General features: G+C 36.7%; 1 long non-coding RNA gene and 1 pseudogene across 2 annotated transcripts; one reads left to right on the forward strand and one right to left on the reverse strand.

Annotated features, from left to right (window-relative positions):
* The first annotated feature begins 6 nt into the window (after positions 1–6).
* Positions 7–12,515, forward strand: LOC141569891 (uncharacterized). Of its 2 annotated transcripts, XR_012493645.1 has the most exons (4): positions 7–5,385; positions 6,746–6,872; positions 9,020–9,190; positions 10,254–12,515. It is a non-coding gene; the product is annotated as an uncharacterized LOC141569891 (long non-coding RNA). The 2 variants fall into 2 exon arrangements; XR_012493644.1 differs by having other exon boundaries at positions 7–6,872.
* Positions 12,516–18,978: 6,463 nt separating this feature from the next.
* Positions 18,979–20,782, reverse strand: LOC141569890 (elongation factor 1-alpha 1 pseudogene; annotated as a pseudogene).
* Positions 20,783–22,887: the final 2,105 nt, after the last annotated feature.

Genomic DNA, 22,887 nt, shown 5'->3' on the forward strand with positions numbered 1-22,887 from the left:
AAGCCAGTAATAGCCAGTCATGTCTTTCTTATTTTGAATCTTTCTAACACTAACTCTTCTGCATCGCTTTTCTACATTTAAGGACCTTTTCTTTACATTGAGCCCAACCTGATATTCCAGGATAATCTCTGCATCTCAAGGGCAGTGGATTTAGCAACCTTAATTCCTAGTGCAACCTTGATTCTGCTTACCGTGTGACATAACATATTCACAAGTTTTGAGGATTAGGACGTGGACATCCTTGTGGGGTGGGTGGGGGTATTATTCTACTTGTCTTCATAACACAAAGTACCTAGCATTATCTTCATTTTACAGACGTGGAAACTCATCAAGAGAAGCTGGGGTTTAAACCCAGGCAATCTGGCTCCAGTTTCTCTGCTTTTATCTATTACCTTGTAGTTGACTCTAATTTCTTGGGGCTCTATTCATAAAAATAGGGTGAGTTGTGAAAACTGTTATCAGTGTTTGTTGAAAAACTAAACCATTTCAATTTTTTTATGTACAAGGCAAGAGTTTTATAGGAGTCCATACTGGTTTATATGATCAGGCAGGATATGGGGATCATATGGGGCTCCTAGAAAGTAATTTTCAAGGCTGTGTATCTACTCAATAAATTTCAAAGATGCTGAGAATCCGTTTTATAGTGGCCCAGATGATTATTGTGATTATGCAAGTTAGGGCCACACTAGACTACAAGATGTCTTTTCAAAGGTTAAAAAAAAAAAAAAAAGTTTTTTCTTTTTCTTTATTTTACAAATATTGAAGTACTACTCTACATAATAAGTTCTGTCTTCATCTGTTTGGGCTGGTGTAACAATATCCATTATGCATGGCTCATAAACCAACATTTATTTATCAAAATCTGGAGGCAGAGGTCAGAGATCAAGGTACCAGCTGATTTGGTATCTGGTTATATAAATACCCGTCTTTTTGTTGTGTCCTGACTTGGTGGAATGGGTGAGGGAGCTCTGGGTTCTCTTTTATGAGGGCACTGATCCCCATCCACCAGGGCCCCACCCTCCTGACCTCATCACCTGTCAGAGCCCCCCCCTCCTAACATCGTCACATTGATGGGGTAGGACTTCTACATGAATTTCAGGGAGACTGAAACATTCAGACTGTAACTGGAGGACAACTGAGTCCGGGGCTCGTGCTGCCTGCGCCGCTTAGCCAATGGACCGACATAGGAGCTGGGTCATACGAGTAGAATAAGCGTTTATTATCAGAGCACCTGGTCTGAGAACGCAGCAGGTTAACACCTCCAAAAACTGCCTTCACGTTCTCAGACCAGCCTGGGATATTTAGGGAAAATCTGGTCGTTCCTCCAGAGGTTATGTGATGGTTCCGGGGGTCTGCATGAAGCCTACCCTCTGGCGATGTGGCTCTCCAATGTGGTCATCAACCCAGGAGCCATTATGAGAGTAACCTGGAAAGAATGCTAGACAGTAGATGTGATCAATAAGCATAAAGGTATTCATCATAAGTTTCAGAGTGGTTTTCTAAAATGGAACTGGGACAGGGGACACTCCACACTCAAGATGCAGGGCAATGATCTATTCTTAAGCTATAAGTCAAGGAAAAAATGAGGGGGCGTGGGACGGTGGGGACACTGTGAGGCATCTACTATGGGGGTCCCAACCGGGCCTTGCTTCAAGACTGTAACAACTACCTTTTAAAAATAAAATCTATGGACTTTAAAAGAAGTCTTCTACATCGCTGGTTGGATGCTCTGCTGCATCTAATCTACTGTTGATTCCCTGTAATATATTCTTTGTTTCCATTATTGTATCCTTTATTTCTGACTGGTTCTTTTTAATGGTTTCCACCTCCTTTTTTATGCTTCCTGTCTCTCTGTTGAAGTTCTCCCTGAGCTTATCTCCATTTTGCTTAGTTCTCTTTCTGGAGCTTTGTTCTCTTCTTTTATTTGGGACATGTTTCTTTGTCTCCTCATTTTGGCTGCCTCCCTGTGTCAGTTTCTATGCATTAGGTAGAACTGCTCTGTCTCCTGGCCTTCGTACAGTGGCCTTATGTAATAAGTGTGCCATGGGGTTCAGTGGCACAGTCTTTCTGGTCACCTGAGCCACACGCTCCAGGTGTGTCCCTTGTGTGGGTTGTGTGTGCCCTCCTCTTGTAGTTGAGCCTTGGTTGATAACTGCACATCAGTGGGAGGGACTGACCCTTGGGCTCACTTGTTGTGAGGACTGGCCTTGACTACAGTGGAAGAGTTATTGTGCAGGGGCTGATCCTACAGAGCAGGATCTGCCTCCGTAGGGCTCTGGTGCCTGCCCAATCCTCCCCGTGAGTGTGTCATATCAGGAGATGGCTAGTAGGTGATGGCTCCAGCTCATTTTGAAGCTGGCCACTGAGGGCGCCAGCCGTAAGACCACATTGGAGGGGATCCGCTGTAAGTCTACTTCAGCCGCAGCCCATCATGCCCCACCGAGGGCCACCCAGCAGTAGCCAGAAAGAAATCCACGGATGCCTGCCTCCCGTGCTGTGCTTGGAAGCTCCTTGACAGGCCAAGTTATGAATCAAGGCCGGCTGCCACTAGTGCCGGTTTAAGGCTGCTCAGGACACGCTTAAGCCAGATGCTGCTTGTCTGGGTTCCGCGAACCTTTGACAGACCCTAGGAAAGTCTGCAACTTGAGCCAAGTCTGGCAGTCTACACGAAAAAGCCACTGAAAGCAGCCTGGGTGTGTCCGGAAAGTTGGGCGGGGCCAGGTCTCAAATCAAGGGCAGGGTGAATAAATGGTGGAAACTCAGGATTGGCGGCCGAATGTGTTCGCACGCCGGGAAGGGGAAGAACCCAACAAAGAAACAATGACCTCCGCCAGCTCCCCCGTCCAGAAGAAAGCTGCCTCTGCAGCACCTGTCCCAAGCCAGACAACTCAGTTCCCCATCATGTGTCCCTGCCACCTTCCCAGCCGCTGCCCCAGCGCTGGAGCTCAGAGCAAGTGATTCTGTTGGTGAGTAAGTCCGCGTGCAGTCCCTTAAGAGGAGCGCCTGTGAGTGCAGCTGCACTGTCTCACTCAGTCACAATCTCTGCTGGTTTTCACAACCAGAAATTATGGGGGCTTCTCTCCCCGGCACTGGAATGCTGGGCTGGGGTGGGGCTGGGATCTTGCACTCCTTTATGGGCTGGGGCGACTCCCACAGGTGACATATCCCTCCCAATCTTTAATGGTCACGCGCCGGTGTGGGACCAGTCCATTCCGCCTCTCTGCCCTTCCTACCAGTCTGGAGGTGGCTTCTTCTGTGGGTCCTTAGTTGAAGGGCTTCGGTTCAGCTTGATTTTAGGCGATTCTCAATCATGGTTGTTTTGTAGTTTAGTTTTAATTTTGATGTGGTCGTGAGAGAAGGTTAACACAGCGTTTACAGACTGCACCATCTTGGTTGTCGTCTCTTGGCATTCGTTTAATTTCCACACTGTCTACTAAGATGGGGTGAGAAGATGATTGTTGTCATTAAGACTTAATATTGAGTCAACCTAAGTTTCATTCATCCCAATATCTGTCTCCACACTGACATTTGGGAACTTATCTTGGGGATTTAGGTTGTCCCCAAAATTTCAAGAGGAAAACCCAATAATGTCTGAAGTTTCACTTAGTATTTATATTTTTAGGGCTTCATCCCTATTATCATCCGACTCCCAAATTTGCTATTGGTTGTGTTTATCAAACATAAAGTCCTTAGCCTTAAATTAAAACCTGTTAAGAACATCTGTTTGTTTCCTAAATAATTCCTACACTAACTGTCTTCCTACATTTACTCATGTTGTCTCTCTGCCTAGAAAATGCCTCAACTTTCATTCTTATCCACACGTAAACTGAGAACTATTTTTTGGATATTTTCCATGATTTCTACCTCATGTACTTGAAGATGACCTCTTCCTCCTTTTAATGTACATAATATACTGTCTGTTATATTACTGAACATCCTGTCCTTACATACTTTTTATGAATCTATATATTAATTGCTTAGAAAATCAGTCATTCTCATATTTTTGTTTTCAGTTTCTTATTATGCTATTTCAAGCATATTTCATTTTTTAATACCCTGAAAGAAAGCATACTCTAAAACATCCCACTTCCAATAGCTTCATTTTTCTAACCTGTCCTCCCTTTGATCTATGTTCTTTATGATGCGTTTAAATAGACGTTGGCTTATTAGAATCTGCTGGTTCTAATCTAATCTCAAACAAGCCACACCTTTAACAAGTCCCTTCTTTATGTTTTTCTTCCAGTCTAGGAGGCACTTTATTCCCTGTGTTTTCTATAGTTTTTTATCTAAACAACTGAAAAGCGATGTCTGGGCCCAGAAATTAAATTAATTCTCAAAATTCAGGGAATTCACTAATCTAGTTTCTGAAGTTACTTTTTATCCTATTCCTAAAATACAGTTGGACAAGAAAGTATTACCCATCTTTCACCTTTTTCTTCTACTATCCTTAGAGTAGAGCATTAGAAAATGGATAACCGTATTTCATGAGTGAGTTATCTGGCTCCCTGTGCCTTTTGAGGAGTCTCTATTTTTGGTGTTTTACCTTAAGAACCACAATATGCAGGTTCATTTCCTCTTTCTGTTACTCAAATTGGATTCCTTCATTATTATAAGCTTATTAAAACTCAGCAAAAATTTAATTTGAGAACATAATAACACTGCATTTTGGGGTCCATATTTCCTAGTCATTCAATATATTAGAAAGTCCTCTTCAGGTTAATTCAATATGTAGGATTAGCCACAGCGCAGCTATTGCTAATTCAAGCTTCCAGCATTATTTTTGATCTTTCCTAAAATCCTTTCCCTAACTATCTTTACTTTCTATATATTCTCTCTTGTCCTTTATTTAAATCAGGTTCTTGTTTATTTTTTTGTCCATAAGACCTTCTACCTCTAAACTATCTTTTATTCTTTTGCCCCTCTTTCTAAAAAATGGGAAGGATTAAAATTTTCAGACTCATAGAAAAAACATGAGAACATGAAGTGACCACAGTTCGGTTACTCATTATTGTGAGGTAACATCAGCAGAGCTTCAGCTTTCAAGATTCCACTGTCAGGGCAAGTGATTCTATACCTGTGATTCCAAGAGAAGACTAAGCAGGCTTAATGTTTACTCCTAGCAAACCAAGCTCCATTTCTTTGTCATGTATTAATAACTTACATGAAACTTCAAAACTAGCCAAGTAGCATAGTAAACACTGTGATCTAACTGACAAAATAATCAGTATGTTGCAATTGAAAGTTTATTTCTTCAGTAAAAAGTGGAAGAATACTGAGTGCACTGAATTAAGCTTTTTTCCTAATACTGCAGGTAAGTGTTTGGGAAAACAAAATGTGATTTCATAGCTGCAAGAATCACATCTTCATACGAGATAAGAAAAGGAGGTGAGTGGGGGGCGTCGTTGAGAATAATAGGCAAAAAGTGAAGAGAAGAAAGTATAGAGAAGATGGTGACTTGATATTGTTATACACGCTTGTTATATATTCTTAAATAAATTAAGAACTCTGTATATTCTTAAAATTATTTTATTCAAGGCTTATTTGTATGGGCTTTGATTAAAAAATAATTGTTTAAGCTGACAAGTATAAACAGCACGGAAATATAAATGAAAGGAAATTAATTCTGCTATTACTTACTACAAAATTTATTTGTCTGATAGGCAATTACTCAGTAAGCTTTACTGTATGCCGGGTACAGTCCCTAATATAACTAACAAAATAGACAAAACCTTTGCTGTCATGCATGCTACATTCTAATGGGAAAGAAAGATTGTGAGCATGTAAACAGATAGGAATAGTTTTCGATACTGATAATGTGATGTAAGTTATTTCATATAACAGGTTATGTAGTCATAATAACTAATCCAAATTCTAAATCGCAGCAATATAATGTATCAAAGAGCTCCAAGATAAGTTGGTCCTAATTCCAGGGGGTTACACTATTCACAAAATTGTTAACATCATTTTTGTTAAACAGGTATCATGCTTTTGAGGATAAATTTAGAGCTGAAATGTGCAACATTTCCTTCAAAAGATAACTTGAGATATTTGTATTCATGAAAACTTTAGCACACAATTCTGAGCAATTACAGAAAAATTAACACTATGTGAGAATTCTCTGTATTGTTTGCATCAGAAGTATTACTTAAGGAAAATACAAATTGTAAGAAGTTTGAGTTAATATAAATGAAAGATTCCATTACACAACCTTCAAATTAAAAAAATTTGGGGGGGGGGTACTGTAGTTAAGTTAATTTCATATCCTCTAATGACTAAATCCGTAAATAATTTTCTGCTTTGGCCTTAGAGGTTTTAAGTTAACTATATAAGTATTACTGTTTGTGAGTGTCTGGGTAGAACTATCTCTACTTTCTTACCTTACTATAATCAAAACAGTTCCAGCCTGGAATTCAGACTGTTTAGTCCAAAGGTGAAGAAGAAGTTGACTCTTAGGAAAGTTCTCTCGGTTGCCCAAATCAGAGAAAATATTAATAGCATATCTTTAAATAAAAGGTGAGATTTTGTAGGCTAAGATTGTATTTTTATATTCAAATATGAATTTTCAACTTTTAATGCTTTAATGTTGTTGTTGTTAAGCCTAGCATATATATAAAAAATGACAAATCGAAAATTTCATATCAATAGACCTTAGAAACAAGATTCTAAAAATTGTTTCTTGGTTGGTAACATCTTTATTCGTATTCCACGTTCAATTGTTGTCACGAATAATTTTTCTTCGTAATAGGTATTGTCTTCTGAAAGTTCTAAATCAGTGTCAGACATTGAGGGAAGCTCTTATTACAGCAGGAAAAGAGATTATGTGGCATGGGAGGACAAATGGTGAACCAGCGCATTACTGTAGCATCTGTGAGGTAACTATTCTTACTGACATTTGTTGTGGAGTCTCCAGGTTTTTTATTTTTAATTACAAATTTATATTGTTATATAATGCATTCTATTGAAATTGACTTAGAGCAATTGTATTAAATTTTTATCAGATGGAATAATATTTCATTATATATTAACTCAAAAGTAGCTCCTACAGAGGCATTTATGTAGTACTTCCTTACCATGAGATGTGATAATCATCTCAGATTTTAAAGTAAGAGCAATCATAAGTGCACATATGCCAACAAAGTAGATCTGTTTCAGTGTATATCCAAGCAGATCAGTATTATGTTCTTTCTAGTTCATTTCATGATATATTTGTTGATTTTTCTCTCATGGCCAAGTCTTGCAAGAAGTGGAGAAATAAAGATGTAGTACCTCCTCTGGAGGAGCTTACAGTCTACAGGGAGAAGACAAATCATAAACAACAAGTTGTGAAGCCCATGAGTAGTGATGAATACAGACTATTACAGAAACATTGAGGAAAAGTGATTTTTAAAATGATATTGGCATAAGAGCTTACAGACCTATTAACAGTTGAGACACTCCTCGAGGAACGAGTTTGATTTCAACAGACAAAAATGGCTAGAATTGGAGATTTATAAAACACTGGGCTTTAGGAAGAGTATAGGGATGGGGAAATGAGTAGCATATGTAATAAAGGATAAGCGGTGCAGTGTGACTAGAAAAACTGCAAAGTTTTAAAAAGTCTGTAACAGTAGGTTGTATGTAGCTTGTAGGGCATCTTGAATTCAGTTTAATAAATTTGATGTTTATCCTGAGGTCACTGAAGCCATTAAAAGTTTTTGAGTAAGGGAGTAAGTCAAAATACCTGTTTCAGAGTGATGGTTGATGCTTGAACAGAATGAAGTACAAAGTAAAGAGGTCAGTTTGGAGGCTATTGGAATAGTGTTCTGTGGGGTTAACTACACGCTTAGACTTGTACGTAGTGTTAAGAATACAAAAGAAAGGGGGAAGTTTAAAAGTGTTTAGAAAGTAGAATCAGCAGAACACTTGATCAAACGGGGTATGATGGCAGGTTGAAGAGTCCCACAATTTTTAGCTCAGATCACTAAACTATGTTACTTCCCATTAATGGTGATAGAAAAACCTTATGAACTCCTGAATGTTAGCAGAGCTATTCAAAAATGATTTGAGATATGAGTTTTTATTAGAGAAGAAATCAAGAAGTCAGAGGCCTACTTGGCTGGGAAATTGAATTTCCAAACTAAATCTTGAAATTGTGTACGTACTTCTGAGATAAACTCCTTTTATCCGTTGGCTCTTTTAATGTATAAGCTCATTGAAGCTTGTATTATTATAAGACCAGATTCTCGTTAGGTCTCATACTTCAGATAAATATGTATCTTTTCAATATTCAAAAAATGTTTTATATCTATTCTCCATTAGCCTGGCTGAGCCTTGCAACTGTCTCTTAGTATGTTAATGTTAGTGAATACATTCTATTTGTGCCGTTTTCCTTAATATATGAAGCTTAGAACCGAACACTTTTTGTTAACTCGTTCAAAATTTTAGCTCTTAAAATAACCTCTTTATTATATTCATTTTTTCCCTATTTATTTATTTATTTATTTATTTATTTATTTATTTATTTATTTTAGCTTTGCTTAAACATTGAGCACTGTGATAAAACTCTAAAGGTACAAAGATGAATAATATGTAGTCACTATCTTTGTGTGGAGGGAGCTCTGTCTGTGAGGGAAGACAAATAATCCAAACACAGAATACTGTGAAGACTATCATGCAGAAATGGGAAAAAATAAATCATCATCACCTTTAACTGATTGTGTGTGACATTTTGGGTAAAATTAAAAATAGGCTAACCTTTATCAAACTTTGTACTAAATTTTAGTGGTTGAAATAAATATTTAATTCTCTCAAGTCAGTATCTAAATACATAACATTATCTTTCTCTTTGGATATGCTACAAATCAACCTGGCCTTTTAAACATACAGTCATGGTGGGGGATTTTTTTGTTTTGTTTTTTCTAATACCACATTTAATCAAAAATCGCTTCCACAATTTCCCATAGATTTCCATAGTTACACCAAAATGGTACGACAAATTGAACTATCTCTATTCCGTGTTTTTTCCTCTTGTACAAACTAGGTGGAGGTATTTGATCTGCTTTTTGTTACTAATGAAAGCAATTCTCAAAAGACCTACATAGTACATTGCCAAGATTGTGCACGAAAAACAAGTGGAAATCTGGACAATTTTGTGGTGCTAGAACAGTACAAAATGGAGGACCTGATGCGAGTCTATGACCAATTTACATTAGTAAGTGAAATCAACATGTGAGTACATAGTTAGCTGATTTGTGAAGCAGCAGTGTTTGTTTTTGCTACCTGATAAATAGGAATTAGTAAGATATTTAAATTTTCCATTGCATAACAAAAAATACTCCTATGTTCTTATACTTCAAAGGAGTTTACAATAAATTGATACGTATTACTATAACTTCATTTCAGTGAAAATGGCCTAAGTAATAGTCATAAAATTACTTTTTAAAATCTTTTACTTAGATTATTATCCTACTCTTTTTGCTATTTGACTTAGCTACTGAAACTAAATATAGGTAATTTAATTCTGTAGATCTGAAAAATCAGAATTTTTTTTAACATACTGTGTTTTTGGGGCTAATTGTATTTATTTAAAACCTAATCCTTGCTATAAGTATTAAACTTATGGAAACATTTCATGGTACTCCTCTTGTTGGTATGATGTATAAGATGCATGCAATTAAATTTACAATATTGTGAATTCTGAAGTTTTAATTTCAAGGCTAAGTTACTTGGGATAGCATGTACTTCTGGCTTTGAACAGCTTTATGAATGGAAACACCATAGTTACTCATGACTTGTTGATATTGATCCATGGCCTTTTGTTCCAAATTTTGAAATTAAATTTCTGCTGTTTTTAATTGTTTCTCAGGATTGCTTGAAAAAGAAAAACACATATATGATAAACACGTGAACTATATAATCTAGCTAAGAAATATTCACAGCCAATCACTAGTGATATTTTAATTTAATTTAAAAATTATTTTTCTACAAGACTCTCTTTTAGCATCTAAAAAAGTGGTCAGTTTAATAATGCTCCAAAGAAGTTTTGACTGAATGAAAATGTACGGGAAAATGGGATTAATGGCGAATAGGACGATTAGGAAACTGATACCAATGGAGAGAGTAAGAACACATAGCAGGCTGCTGAACTTTATTGAGATTTAGTGTTTCTTTCTAACTTCGTAAGTGGGCAGTATATTGTTTACAGCCATGAGGTAGAGAATACTGGTAAGAATTAATATACCAACACAACTAATATACCTTATTTTGAAATTTAGGCTCCTTCATTGTCATCCTCCTCTTCTTGATATTGTCCCATGAATGTTAAGTGACACCTTCTCTGATCTTCAGGAAAGTTTTGCACCACTGGTGGTGTGGCTGTTTCATGACTGCTTACTAAACACTATGCCTATGCAACCTTTCAAGAATAGAGTGTCAACCACCTGGACGTAGGAGAGCACTGCTTCTACTCCAAGACTTAAAAAGCAGACCCAGCTGTACTTAATAAGGATAAACACATGTTTCATGATACCTGACAAGACTGGCAATGTTCAACACACTACTTAGTAACTTGAATACACCTTTTTTTTTTTATGGTTCTCTATTTCTGGACTGATAACTAGTTTTCATCTATATTTTACCTCTCCAGAATTTTCCTGGAGGAAAAATACTGTCCTAGCTGATCATTTATGTGTAAGATAATTAACAAATTTAAATCTTTGATCAGCTTCTTTAGATGTGAAAAATTAGATGAGTTGTTTTTTTTTTGGTTTTTTTTTTACTGCTTTATGTTTTTCTGTATTGTTTTGAGGCCCTGATAATTACACTTGGTTCCAAAATAAAACTTAAGAAAACTTTAGTAGCCTACTAGCCAAGACACAAAGATAATGGATTGCACATACAGTAAGGAATAAACTTCAGATTTGTGATTTTTGTTTTTAATCTTGATACAGATTTACACTATTTATGAATACATATTTATTGCTTGAAAATATTTGTGAATGGAATGTTGTTTATTTTTTTTCAAGATTTACCTGCTATTAAATATTAAGGAGTTTTGCCATTTTAAACACTTCTCCTTTTACATTTTCTATGTATAAATAAAACGACTTAGCATTGTACAGAAACATATTAAAATTGTTTGTTTAATGTGTTTTCCCCTGTTTGAGTTTTAGAAAGACTTCCTGTAAAGGCCCAGTTTTTGTTCATTTTCAAATCTGATTATATATATTTTATATATACGTATATATTCACACACATTTATAACATAGAAATATCAATATATAATTGTATAAAGGTAACATTTTTAAATTTTCACATCTCTGGTAGTTTTTGAGGTGCCTACTATGTAAAGTATTGCTTACAAAGAAATGCTTATTTTTAAAATAAATGTCTTTCAGTCCAGTTTAGTTGCAATTATTGCAGTGATAGCCAATAAGTAATTACTGGCAAAAGATTTTAAAGGGAAAATTATATAGGTTTGATAAGTCTTGTTTATCATGTGTTTGCCACGGAAAAGAGATTTAGAATGATAGACTCTACTTTAAAGAACAAATAGATATAGATACAGATAAAGATACGTGACTTATTTTTTCAAGTTACATGACTTGAAATCCGGTGCTTTTCTGTACATACAACCAGTTTGGGGAGGAGATAATTCAAATTCTGTATCACTGATAAATGTTAACAAATTCTGTGAAGGCTTTTATTTCATATTAACAAATTACTTTTAATTAGCCAGAGTATCTCATAATAACACATCTGCTTGATGAAGTATTTGGCCTATCGTCTCATTTTATCACATTGTTCTAAGAGTCTTTCGGGGAACTTTGGTAGAGTTCTGTAAGTTATGCAAATGTCAAAAGAGAATTTATAATTCTATCTGGTGATATGTCTTGATAATTCTTTTAATGAGGTACCCTATTTAAATAATTTTTGAAGATAGTCATGTGCCAAATAACATTTGTGGTCAACAACAGATTGCATAGGTAACAGTGGTCCCATAAGATTTCAATGGAACTGAAAATTTTCTGTTGCCTGGTATCATAGTTTTTGTAATTTCATAGCACAATGCAGTACATGTTTTTGGTGATGCTGATATATAAGGTTTTTAAAGTCTACAGTAGTGTATAGTAATGCCCACGGCCTTCACAGCCACTCACCACTGACTCACTGACTGTGTGCCATTTTTTATCTTTTATACCATATTTTTACTATACCTTCTCTGTGTTTAGATACACAAATATTTACCACTGTGTTAGAATTGCCTAGAGTATTCAGTGCAGTAAAATGCTATTCAGGTGAGTAGCCTGTAGCAATAAGCTGTCCCAAAGCCTGGGTGTTCCACTTGGGTTTGTGTAAGTTCACTCTGATGCCCACGCAACAAAAGCATCCAACAATGCATTTCTCAGAACCAACCTATCCTTGCCATTAAAGGGCACATGACTGTACTAAATGCCACTCAGATCTTTGCTAATATTTTATGATTCTCTTAAAAGAACTTCTATCCAAAGGTCACTGATAATAAAAGTGAAGACAGACTTTTTTTTTCCTTAGTTTTTTTTAGTGTTTTTTTTTTTTTTTTAATTGTTTGGGGGTGACAGTGGTCATCAAAATTACATAGATTTCAGGTGTACAATTCTGTAATACATCATCTATAAATTACGTTGTGTGTTCATCACCCAGAATCAGTTCTCCTTCCATCACCGTATATTTGACCCCCTCCACCCTGTTCTACTAGTCTCCCCGCTTATCCTCTAAACTGTAGAGCAAACAACTAAACTGTAGAGAAACTTTTTTCAAACAAAAGTTAGAAATTAACCAACAGGAAACAAAGTTTATAAAGTACTAGCACTGCATCTGAATTTTTCTTACCCACTTCTATTTTATATTATAAAACATTTTACTGTCTCATTTATCTTTGAGATGATGTATTGCCAACATTAATATGAATTGAATTTACTGAATTCACCTGTACATGAAAATGATTTATGTTTCTTCAGTAATACATATTTGAATTGTAATTACACTTTGTTGAAGCTTAAAATAGAGAACAGAAAATTAGGTCAAATACACCAACATCACGTAGAAGAACATAAATGAAGTCGTTTGCTATCTATTGTCATCAATTTGACAACCTTTATAAATTGAGTTTTGAAAGTTTCAAAGAAATATTATAGATTGCTTTTTCCTTCTTTTATTCCTGGCAGTGTAAGACTTGTTAAGGTAGACTTTAAAAAGGTGCTTTACAGTTAAGTCAAATTTTATCACAGAACACACATTATTTAGAAATAGACCCTAATCCACAAATTACATAAAATAGTAGGTACTAATCCAGAAATTGGGAACTAAGTTTCATGCTTTTAGTTACCTATGAAATAGCAACTTTTCTTGATAGCACACAATTTATGAAAATCAGTGTGCATTTATACCATGAATTACAACTTAGTCTATTTCCCAAAAAATAAATCCTACTTTCTGCTGTTCTGGATTAAAACTTATGTCACTTTTCCAAAGGAGCAAATTAAAAATTCCAATCTCCATGTATGTCAATTATACTTCAATGAATTAGTTTTTTAGAGAATAAAATTAAACCTTAAAAATGTAGTATTTGGTCAGCTGAAGTTTATGACCGTATTACATGAACTCAGCATTAATGTACGGGTTGTTCTTAGGAAATATTTGAGCCTTTAGTTTTTAAATTACAGTGATATTTTCATTTATTCAAGACTATTTAGCATCTCCCAAAAGGTAAATGTGGGTAAGTTGAGAACTTTACTTGTTACCTTCATACACACTCAGCCTTTACTTTCCAATATGGGAAATTCATGGCAATATATCGAATAATAAAAGTATTTATATGGTTTGTGTTTGGGGACAGGGTTAAGTCATTTACTGTTGACACTTAACTGAACATGAATGTTTGGGAACTTACCATATTTTGCTGTGTGTAATGTGCGCCTGTGTATAATGCACAGGCATGTTTTTGGCCCAAACTTTCAAGGAAAAGTTCTTTCATTTTAATTTGTCAATTCAAATTTTTATTTGTTTACATTTAGGTACTTGTTTTCTGTACTAAAAAGGAATTTTAGCATTTTTTTAAAAAACATTATGGTACAAGAAACTTTATGTAACAAATAATTACAAAGCACAAGGACAGATACAAGGTACAAGAAATGTTATGTACCAGTAACAATTTACGATATTTACTCATCACAGAAGGCCAAGAACTCTGTCGCAAGTTCATCGTAAGTTCAACAAAACCGATAATCGTATTCCAGGGTATTATTTTGCATATGGATATCATTATTGATTTCCAGAGTTATACTTTTAACTCATAAGCGTAAATAAAAGAATTAAAATCATTTCTATAGATACGAAATCAGTACTACCCATGTATAATGTGCATCCTTATTTTCCCCTGACAAATTTGGGGGAAAAAGTGTGCATTATGCACAGAAAAATATGGTAAATAGTTTGTATGACTTAAGCCTTTGGGAGAGTTAACAGATCGAGAAACACAAGAAACCTGGTGGTATAGACAGAACTTTCAGAGCTTTAGGCCTTCCCTGCAGTTAGTTAATAAATGGGACTCCTTTTGATTGGTTTTAAACAAAAGAATATCATCAGATTTGCAATATTTCTCCGTTTTGTACACTCCATTTGTTCTTTATACGGAAGAATATTTCCCAGAGAAATATTTCTATGAAGAGAAGACCAGCAATTGGATGCTTTGGGCTTGAACCGTGTTCAAAGTTCAAGAATTCAAATGAGAATGGAGGTTAAAGACACTAATTTGGGAAACATTTTAATAAAGCCCATCGACCACATTTACTTGTCTATCACGTGAAGAGGGTGATTTTAACAAGAACAAAATTCAAAGGGACAGCACAAGATTATAACTGATTTGTAGAGCATCAAAGAAAATTTGTTTAGGAGAGAACACGTGGACATGCGGGTCTTGAATTTAGGAGTAGCTTGGGCTGAAAGATAGTGAAACTGGAACTTAGAAGTTAGTCTGACTAAGGAGAAAGGAGGACCAAGTATTCCTTGGAACAGCATCACAACAAAGGAACAAGAGGAGAGCAAAGGAGAAGCAAACTGAAAGAATGGGAAGGGGTGAGGTTGGTCATCTCTGAGCTTTTGGTAAGATCATGTCCACATCATCCTGAAAAGAAAAAAAGAGATTTTAGCCAAGCGACCGACAACCAGAACAGCTTCAGGGAAGCAGCAAGTGAATGGAAGTAGACACTGGTTGCCGTGGTAGGGTAAAGATTGTGACTTTTAGAGGTATCTGTTCAGAAACCCCCATACGAGATTATCTTGGTTTGGGCCATATACCAGACAGATTATAGCATTGGCCTAGAGTGGTTTATACAGTAGTATTAGTGTTTCAGCATTAGAAACATCCGAGATGACCTTTTCATTGGAAAGGATCTTTCACCTTTTCTGAGTATGGCTTAATTTATATGGACCATTTATTGTGCACTTGTGAATAGCATGTGCAAAAGATTTGCCATACATTTCGTACTTAACAGTGGTCATCTGAGGTAGACGTTAGTTTTTTTCTTTTTTTTTTTCTTTTTACAGTTAAAAGATTTAGGGACATAGAGTGCATAGAGAACCTCAAAGACTCCACCAAAAAACTATTAGAACTGATAAATGAATACAGTACAGTAGCAGGATACGTAATTAATATTCAGAAATCAGTTGCATTTGTAGACACCAAAAATAAACTATGAGAAGGAGAAATTAAGAAAACAGTTCCACTTACAATTGCTTCAAAAACTATAAAATACTTAGGAATAAATTTAACCAAAGAAGAAAAAGACCTATACTCAGAAAATTATAAGACACTGAAGAGAGGAAATTAAAGAAGATACAAATAAATGGAAACACCATGCTCACGTATAGAAGGAATAGGGTTAAAATGTCCGTACTGCCTAAGGCAACATATAGATTCAATGCAATTCCTGTCAAACTACCAATGGCATTTTTCACAGAAATAGAACATATAATCCTAAAATTTGCATGGAACCATAAAAGACCCTGAATAGCAACAGCAATCTTGAGAAATAAGAGCAAAGTGGGAGGTATCATGCTACCTGACGTCAAGTCATGAACAAGGCTGTAGTAATCAAAACAGCATGGTACTGACATAAAAACAGATACATAGATCAATGGGACATCTACCACAAAGGAAGCAAGAATTTACATAGGGGTAAAGACAGTCTAGTCAATAAATGCGCTGGGAAGCGTGGACAGACACAGGCAAAAAAGTGAAGCTGGACCACCTTCTGACACCATCTACAAGGATAAACTCAAAATGGATTATTGACTTAAATGTGAGATCTGAAGCCATAAAACTCCTAGAAGAAAATATAGGAAGTAAATTTGCAGACATTACCCTCAGCTATATTTTTACTGATGTGTCAGCTCGGGCAAGGAAAGTAAGAGGAAAAAAATAAACATATGGGATTACATCTAACTGAAAAGATTTTTCACAGCAAAGGAAACCACCAAGAAAACAAAAAGGCATCCTACTGAATGGGGAGGATATTTGTCAATGATACATCTGATAAGGGTTTAATATCCAAAATTTATAAAACACTCATTCAGCTCAACACCAAAAATGCAACCCAATTAAAAAATGGACAGAGGACAGGAAGAGACATTTTTCTGAAGAGGACACATAGATGGTCAACAGACATATGAAAAGATACTCAACCTCACTAACCATTAGAGAAATGCAAATAAAAACCACAATGAGATATCACCTCACCTCGGTCAGAATGTCTATCATCAATAAATGAACAAGCAACAAGTGCTGACGAGGATGTGGAGAAAAGGGAACCCTCGTGCACTGTTGGTGGGAATGCAGATTGGTGTGGCCATTATGGAAATCAGTATGGAGGCATCTCAAAAAACTGGAAATGGAACTCCCTCATGACCCAGCAATTCCACACTTTGATATCTATCCAGAGAAATCCAAAATGCTAATTTAAAAAAATATATGCTCCTCTATGTTTATTGCAGCAGTATTCACAATAACCAAACCATGCAAAGAACCAAAATACCCATCGGGAGATGACTGGATTAAGAAACTAGTACATTTATACAATGGAGTATTACTCTGCCATAAAGACGAATGAAATCTTACCATTTGCAACGATATGGATGGACCTAGAGAACATTATGGTAAGTGAAATAAGTCAGACGGAGAAAGACAAATGCCATATGATCTCACTTATATGTGGAATCTAAAGAATAGAATAAATGAACAAACTAAACATAAACAGTCTCAGAGATATAGAGAAAAAACTGAGAGTTGCTAGATGGGACGATGGGTGGGGTTAAGGGGAAGGTGACGGGATTAGAAAGCACAGATTGGTAACCACAATATAGCCATGGAGATAGGAAATACAGTATGGGGAATATAATCAATAATGTTGTAAAGATTTTGTCGGGTGTCAGATGGGCACATGTCTTATTAGGGAGACCACCGCAGGGAAGATGTAGATGCCTGACCACTGCGCTGTACCCCTGAAGCTGAAGCTGAATAACACTGAGTGTCAACTATAATCTTATGTATCTTTGGTCACTGGAGGTGGGGTACAGCATAGGGAATAGAGTCAACGGGATTGTAACAGCTATATACGATGTCAGAGGTGCAGTAGATTGGGGGTGGAGGGATTATCACTTTGTGAGGGGTGTGAATGTCTATTACATTATTTTGTACACCTGAAGCTAATTAAAAAAAAAAAAAAAAAGAATGTCTGTGTTTGCAGTTTCAGGCTATTATAAATCAAGTTATTAGATCCATGAACCGATTTGTATGTGGACATGGGTTTTATTTCTCTGGGATGAACACGCAAGAGGGCAATTGCTGGGTTGTGTAGTAGTTGCACGTTTGGTTTTTAAAAAGCTTTCAGAGTGATTAATATTTTTAATTGCTGTAAATTTGAGGAATTGCTCCATTTTGTCCAAGTTAACAAAATTTCTCATACTCTTTCATTATCATTTTAAGGGTGCAGGATCTGTCATTCCTGATTGGTGTTTTGTGATTTTGTGCGTATTTGTCAATCTTGCTAGAGCTGTATCACCATTTCCCAATTTTTTTTGAAGAACTACAAATTTCTCTCTTTTACTTGTCTTATTGCTTTGCCCATTCAGTCTAACTTATTCCTCTCTTTTTTTCCCCCCTGACTTCTAGTATCACTTATTTATCCTAGAATCTGGATACAATTGACTGTAGCAAAACAGTGCTCAATACTATTTAAGCCTCAGTTTAGGTTCTTTGAACTACGTGTACCTCAGAATTTGTAAATGTGAGAATTCACATTCCAGTAACTAGATAACTAAAAATTGACATACCAACAAATTTACTCAATATTGATGTAACTATACAAAATTGTATATGCACTATGTGGACTTGAATATTACGGAATTTGGCCTTTGTAAAGTAGCTTACACCTCAATAAAGTTATTGTTTGCTTCTCTGTCCTAACCTATGAAGTGTTGCACCAACATTCCACCTTCCATAGCTTCTTACTATGTAAACTGATGATTCCTTCTCTTTAGACAATGAAAAAAACCAAAATTCCCACCCAGAACAAAACTTTAATGCAAAGTTATCAAATTCTGAAGTTTCAGCCAACGTAACAGAAATAGGTTATGGGCAACTCTTTGTCTCTTACCTATAGGAAGTTACAGTGTTGACCAAAGAACACACAGTTTCTCATTAAACTTTGTCTTAATGGTTCTCAAAATTCTGCAACAGATTTTTGCTCAAGTTATTTCCATTAAAAAGTACTGATTTTTAAAACTTCTGCCTCACACTAAAAACAGATGATCCACAAAACATTCTTTCCTTCTGAAGGTTTTAAGGCGCATGGCAATTATTAAGCAGTCTTTTACTATTAAACTTAAATGATCAATTGAGACAAACAGTTTTGCGACTGTTCTTCCACCACTGATTAAGACTGAGGTGGCGGGTGTTGGTACTCATTTAGCCTTCTGAGCTTTCTGGGCAGACTTGGTGACCTTGCCAGCTCCAGCTGCCTTCTTGTCTACTGCTGTGATGACACCCACAGCAGCTGTCTGTCTCGTGTCACGAACAGCAAAATGGCCCAGAGGAGGGTAGTCAGAGAAGTTCTCAACACACATGGGCTTTGCCAGGAACCATGTCAACGTTGGCAGCATGGCAGATTTCAAAAACTTCGGGCCATCTTCCAGCTTTTCCCCAATATTCTCCTTCAGCTCAGCAAATTTGCAGGCGTGTGAGCTGTGTGACAATTGAGTACAGGTGCATGTCCAGCACTGATATGGCATGGATGGTTCAGGATACTCACCTGAGCCGTGAAGCCAGACTTTTTCATTGCTGGGTCACTTTTGCCGTCACCAGCCACACTGCCACGACGAACATCTTTGACAGACACATTCTTGATCTTGAAGCCCACATTGTCCCCAGGAAGAGCTTCACTCAAAGCTTCATGGTGCATTTCAACAGACTTTACTGCAGATGTTACATTGACCGGAGCAAAGGTGACCACCATGCCCGGTCTGAGAACACCAGTGTCCACTCGGCACACAGGGACATACCAGTACCACCAATTTGTAAACACCCTGGAGGGGCAGACGCAAAGACTTGTCAGGCTGGGCGAGTTGGTGGCAGAATGCGATCCAGAGCTTCAGGCAGCATGGTTCCACTGGCACTGCCATGTTTACGGGTGACTTTCCGTCCTTTGAACCAAGGCAGGTTTGCACTTGGCTCCAGCATGTTGTCACCATTCCAACCAGAAATTAGCACAAATGCTACTGTGTCAGGGCCGTAGCCAATTTACTTAATGTAGGTGCTGACTGCCTTAACGATTTCCTCGTATCTCTTCTGGCTGTAAGGCGGCTCAGTGGAATCCATTTTGTTAACACGAACAATTAGTTGTTTCACACCCCGTGTGTAAGCCAGAAGAGCATGCTCACAGGTCTGCCCGTTCTCAGAGAGACCTGCTTCACATTCACCAACCCCAGCAGCAACAATCAGGACAGCACAGTCAGCCTGAGATGTGCCTGTAATTGTGTTTTTGATCAAGTCTCTGTGTCCTGGGGCATCAGTGATGGTCACATAATAATTGCTGTCTTGACTTTCCACAGGGAGATAATCAGTGGTGATCCCACGCTCACATTCAGCTTTCAGTTTGTCCAACCCAACACTTGAAGGAGCCCTTTGCCATCTCAGCAGCCTCCTTCTCAAAATTTTCGATGGTTCTTTTGTCAATCCCACCACGTTTGTAGATCAGATGGCCAGTAGTGGTCGACTTGCCAGAATCTACGTGTCCAATGACAACGATGTTGATGTGTGTCTTTTCCTTCCCCATTTTGGGTTAGATTCAGCGGTGGTTTTCACTACACCTGTGTTCTGGCGGCAAACCCGTTCCAAAAAAGCTTATTTATTCCTCTTTAGTCATTCTTTCTATTTTTTACTTTGGGATTATTTTACTGTTTTTGTTTGTTAATATAGGAACTTTGATTAAAAGTATTTTCTACTGTATGCAGTTAGTACAATCAATTCTTTTCAGTTCTTTAGCTGCCTCACACGTTTTGATACGTTGTATTTTAACTTTCATTCAGTTCTATATATTTAGAAATGTGAGGTTTTTTTCCTCTTTGACTGAATTATTTAGTAGTTTGTTTAATTTCCAAATGTATGGAGGTTTTATTTTTCGGTCATTGCTTTTCTGTACTAACGATTTCTCCTTTGTTTCCATTTTGGTCAGAGAATATATTGTGTATCATTTCACTTCTTTTAAATTTGTTGATGTTCCTGTTATGTCCCAGAATATGACTTTTTGACATCCTCTGAGAAGATGAAAGGATGTGGAATGCCAACCAGGTTTCCTTATCTCCGTTTCATTTGAGAGTTGGGTAAGGTAGGATGGGAGGCTCAATTCCCAACTAGGCACCAACAATAGGGAGTGTGGAACAGAAGTGTAGATTGTCTTGGGCGATCTGGAAGGTACTGTCATTCAACTTAAACTGCACTCAACATGGATTTCTAAGTTATTTGGAAGACACTCTGGCAAAGTAATATTTACCTCCTCTCAGCCTATGTTACTAGGAAGAAAAATGATGGAAAAATACGTCCGCTTTTAAAATATTAATTGATCTCTACTGTGTTGTACCTATCCTAAAATCAAATAATGGTGACTCACAAAATTTAAAAATTGAGTATTTTAAATAAATGTTGTTTATTTCATAAACTTTAACTTATCTACCACCTATCTATTTCAGGGTAGATTCTGTTTAACGCATGTGATATCTTGGTATTACGGCAACCTGAAAAATTTTAAACCAGAGTTCTTGTGGTTTTAAACCTATTATCTATTCCTCCCCCCCTCAGCCCCCACTTCTTCGTCACACAACATTTTCTGTGGTGATTATCTGGCACCACAGGATATTCCAGTTGTATTTTGTCTTTTTCCTGCCCATATCCTTTCTTTTGTATTTTTCCTACCTATCCTGAATCAACCATTCCTCTATGAACCCTGATAGCTTAGTAGAGAACGACATTAAGAACCAAGATATAGGCTTGGGTGTCTTCATTACTCTTGGGGTGTCATTTCTTCTAGATCCTCTCAGTAAAAAGAGCCAAAATATAATAATAAGTTAATAAATAAATAACCTGACTTGAGTTATCTATATATTTTTAAATTCTAGTATGCATATACTTACAAAACAGCTGTATCTATGTAAGAAGCAGAATACAGTATTATTTTTTGTTTACAGTTCTTTTTGTATGTACAGTATCCAAAGTACTCTTTTCCAGAGTTACTTGGATAGTTCTTTGTTGCACCGTCCATTCAATCTGTTAATTCATTTATAATACAGTTTGGTTCATTTCTTATTGTTTATGCAATATGTACAAAGTGTATTCTACTTTGGTTACCCCTAATGTCATGGTGTACAGGCATAAGTTTTGTTTTACTGTACTTTGCAGCCACTATATTTTTTTACGAGTTGAAGGTTTGTGGCAACCCTGTGGCAGGCAAGTCTGTCTGCCATTTTTCCAACGGCATTTGCTCACTTCACGTCTGTGTCACATTTTAGTAATTCTTGCAATATTTCAAATTTTTTATTATTATTTGTTATGGTGACCTCTGATCTTTGATGTTAGTAGTGTACTCGCTTTGAGGTGCCAACAACTATGCTGATATGTTGCCAAACGTCATTGATACATGTGTGTCCTCTGACTGCTCCACCAATTGGCCGTCCCCCCATCTCTGTCTCTCTCTCCTTGGGCCTCCATATTTCCTGAGACACAATAATATTGAAATTGGGCCAATTAATTATCCAATAATGGCCTCTAAGCATTCAAGTGAAAGGAAGAGTGAGTCAAGGGGTGTGGCAAACTTCAATGTCTAGTTTTAAGAAACTGCCACAGCAACCTCAATCTTCAGTAACCACCACCCTGATAAGTCAACATCAAAGCAAAACCGTCCACCAGCAAAATGATATGACTGACTGAAGGCTGACGGTTAGCATTTTTTAGCAAGAAAATGCTTTTTAATTAAGGTATGAACATCTTTTTGGATGTAATGCTATTGCATGCTTAATAGACACCGTACTGTGTAAGCACATGTACTGGGGAATAAAAAATATTGTCACTCAGTTTATTGTGATATTCTCTTTATTGCGATCTAGAACCAAACCCGCAATGTCTTTGAGTGTTTTCATTTTATATTTGGGGTAGGGTATGTGTGAAAAACTATGCTTTTAAGAGTTATTGCTAGATAAATCACAGAGACGTGTCAGTCTACTCCTCTTTCTACCCAATTATTATTCCTTCTATCTTCTCTTCAGGCACCCTTTGAAACTGACTGATCCCTTTAGTTTCTGGTTTATTCTTCCTATATTTCT

This window comes from Rhinolophus sinicus, unplaced genomic scaffold, assembly GCF_036562045.2.
Source record: "Rhinolophus sinicus isolate RSC01 unplaced genomic scaffold, ASM3656204v1 Contig64, whole genome shotgun sequence".
Taxonomy (NCBI): Eukaryota; Metazoa; Chordata; class Mammalia; order Chiroptera; family Rhinolophidae; genus Rhinolophus; species Rhinolophus sinicus.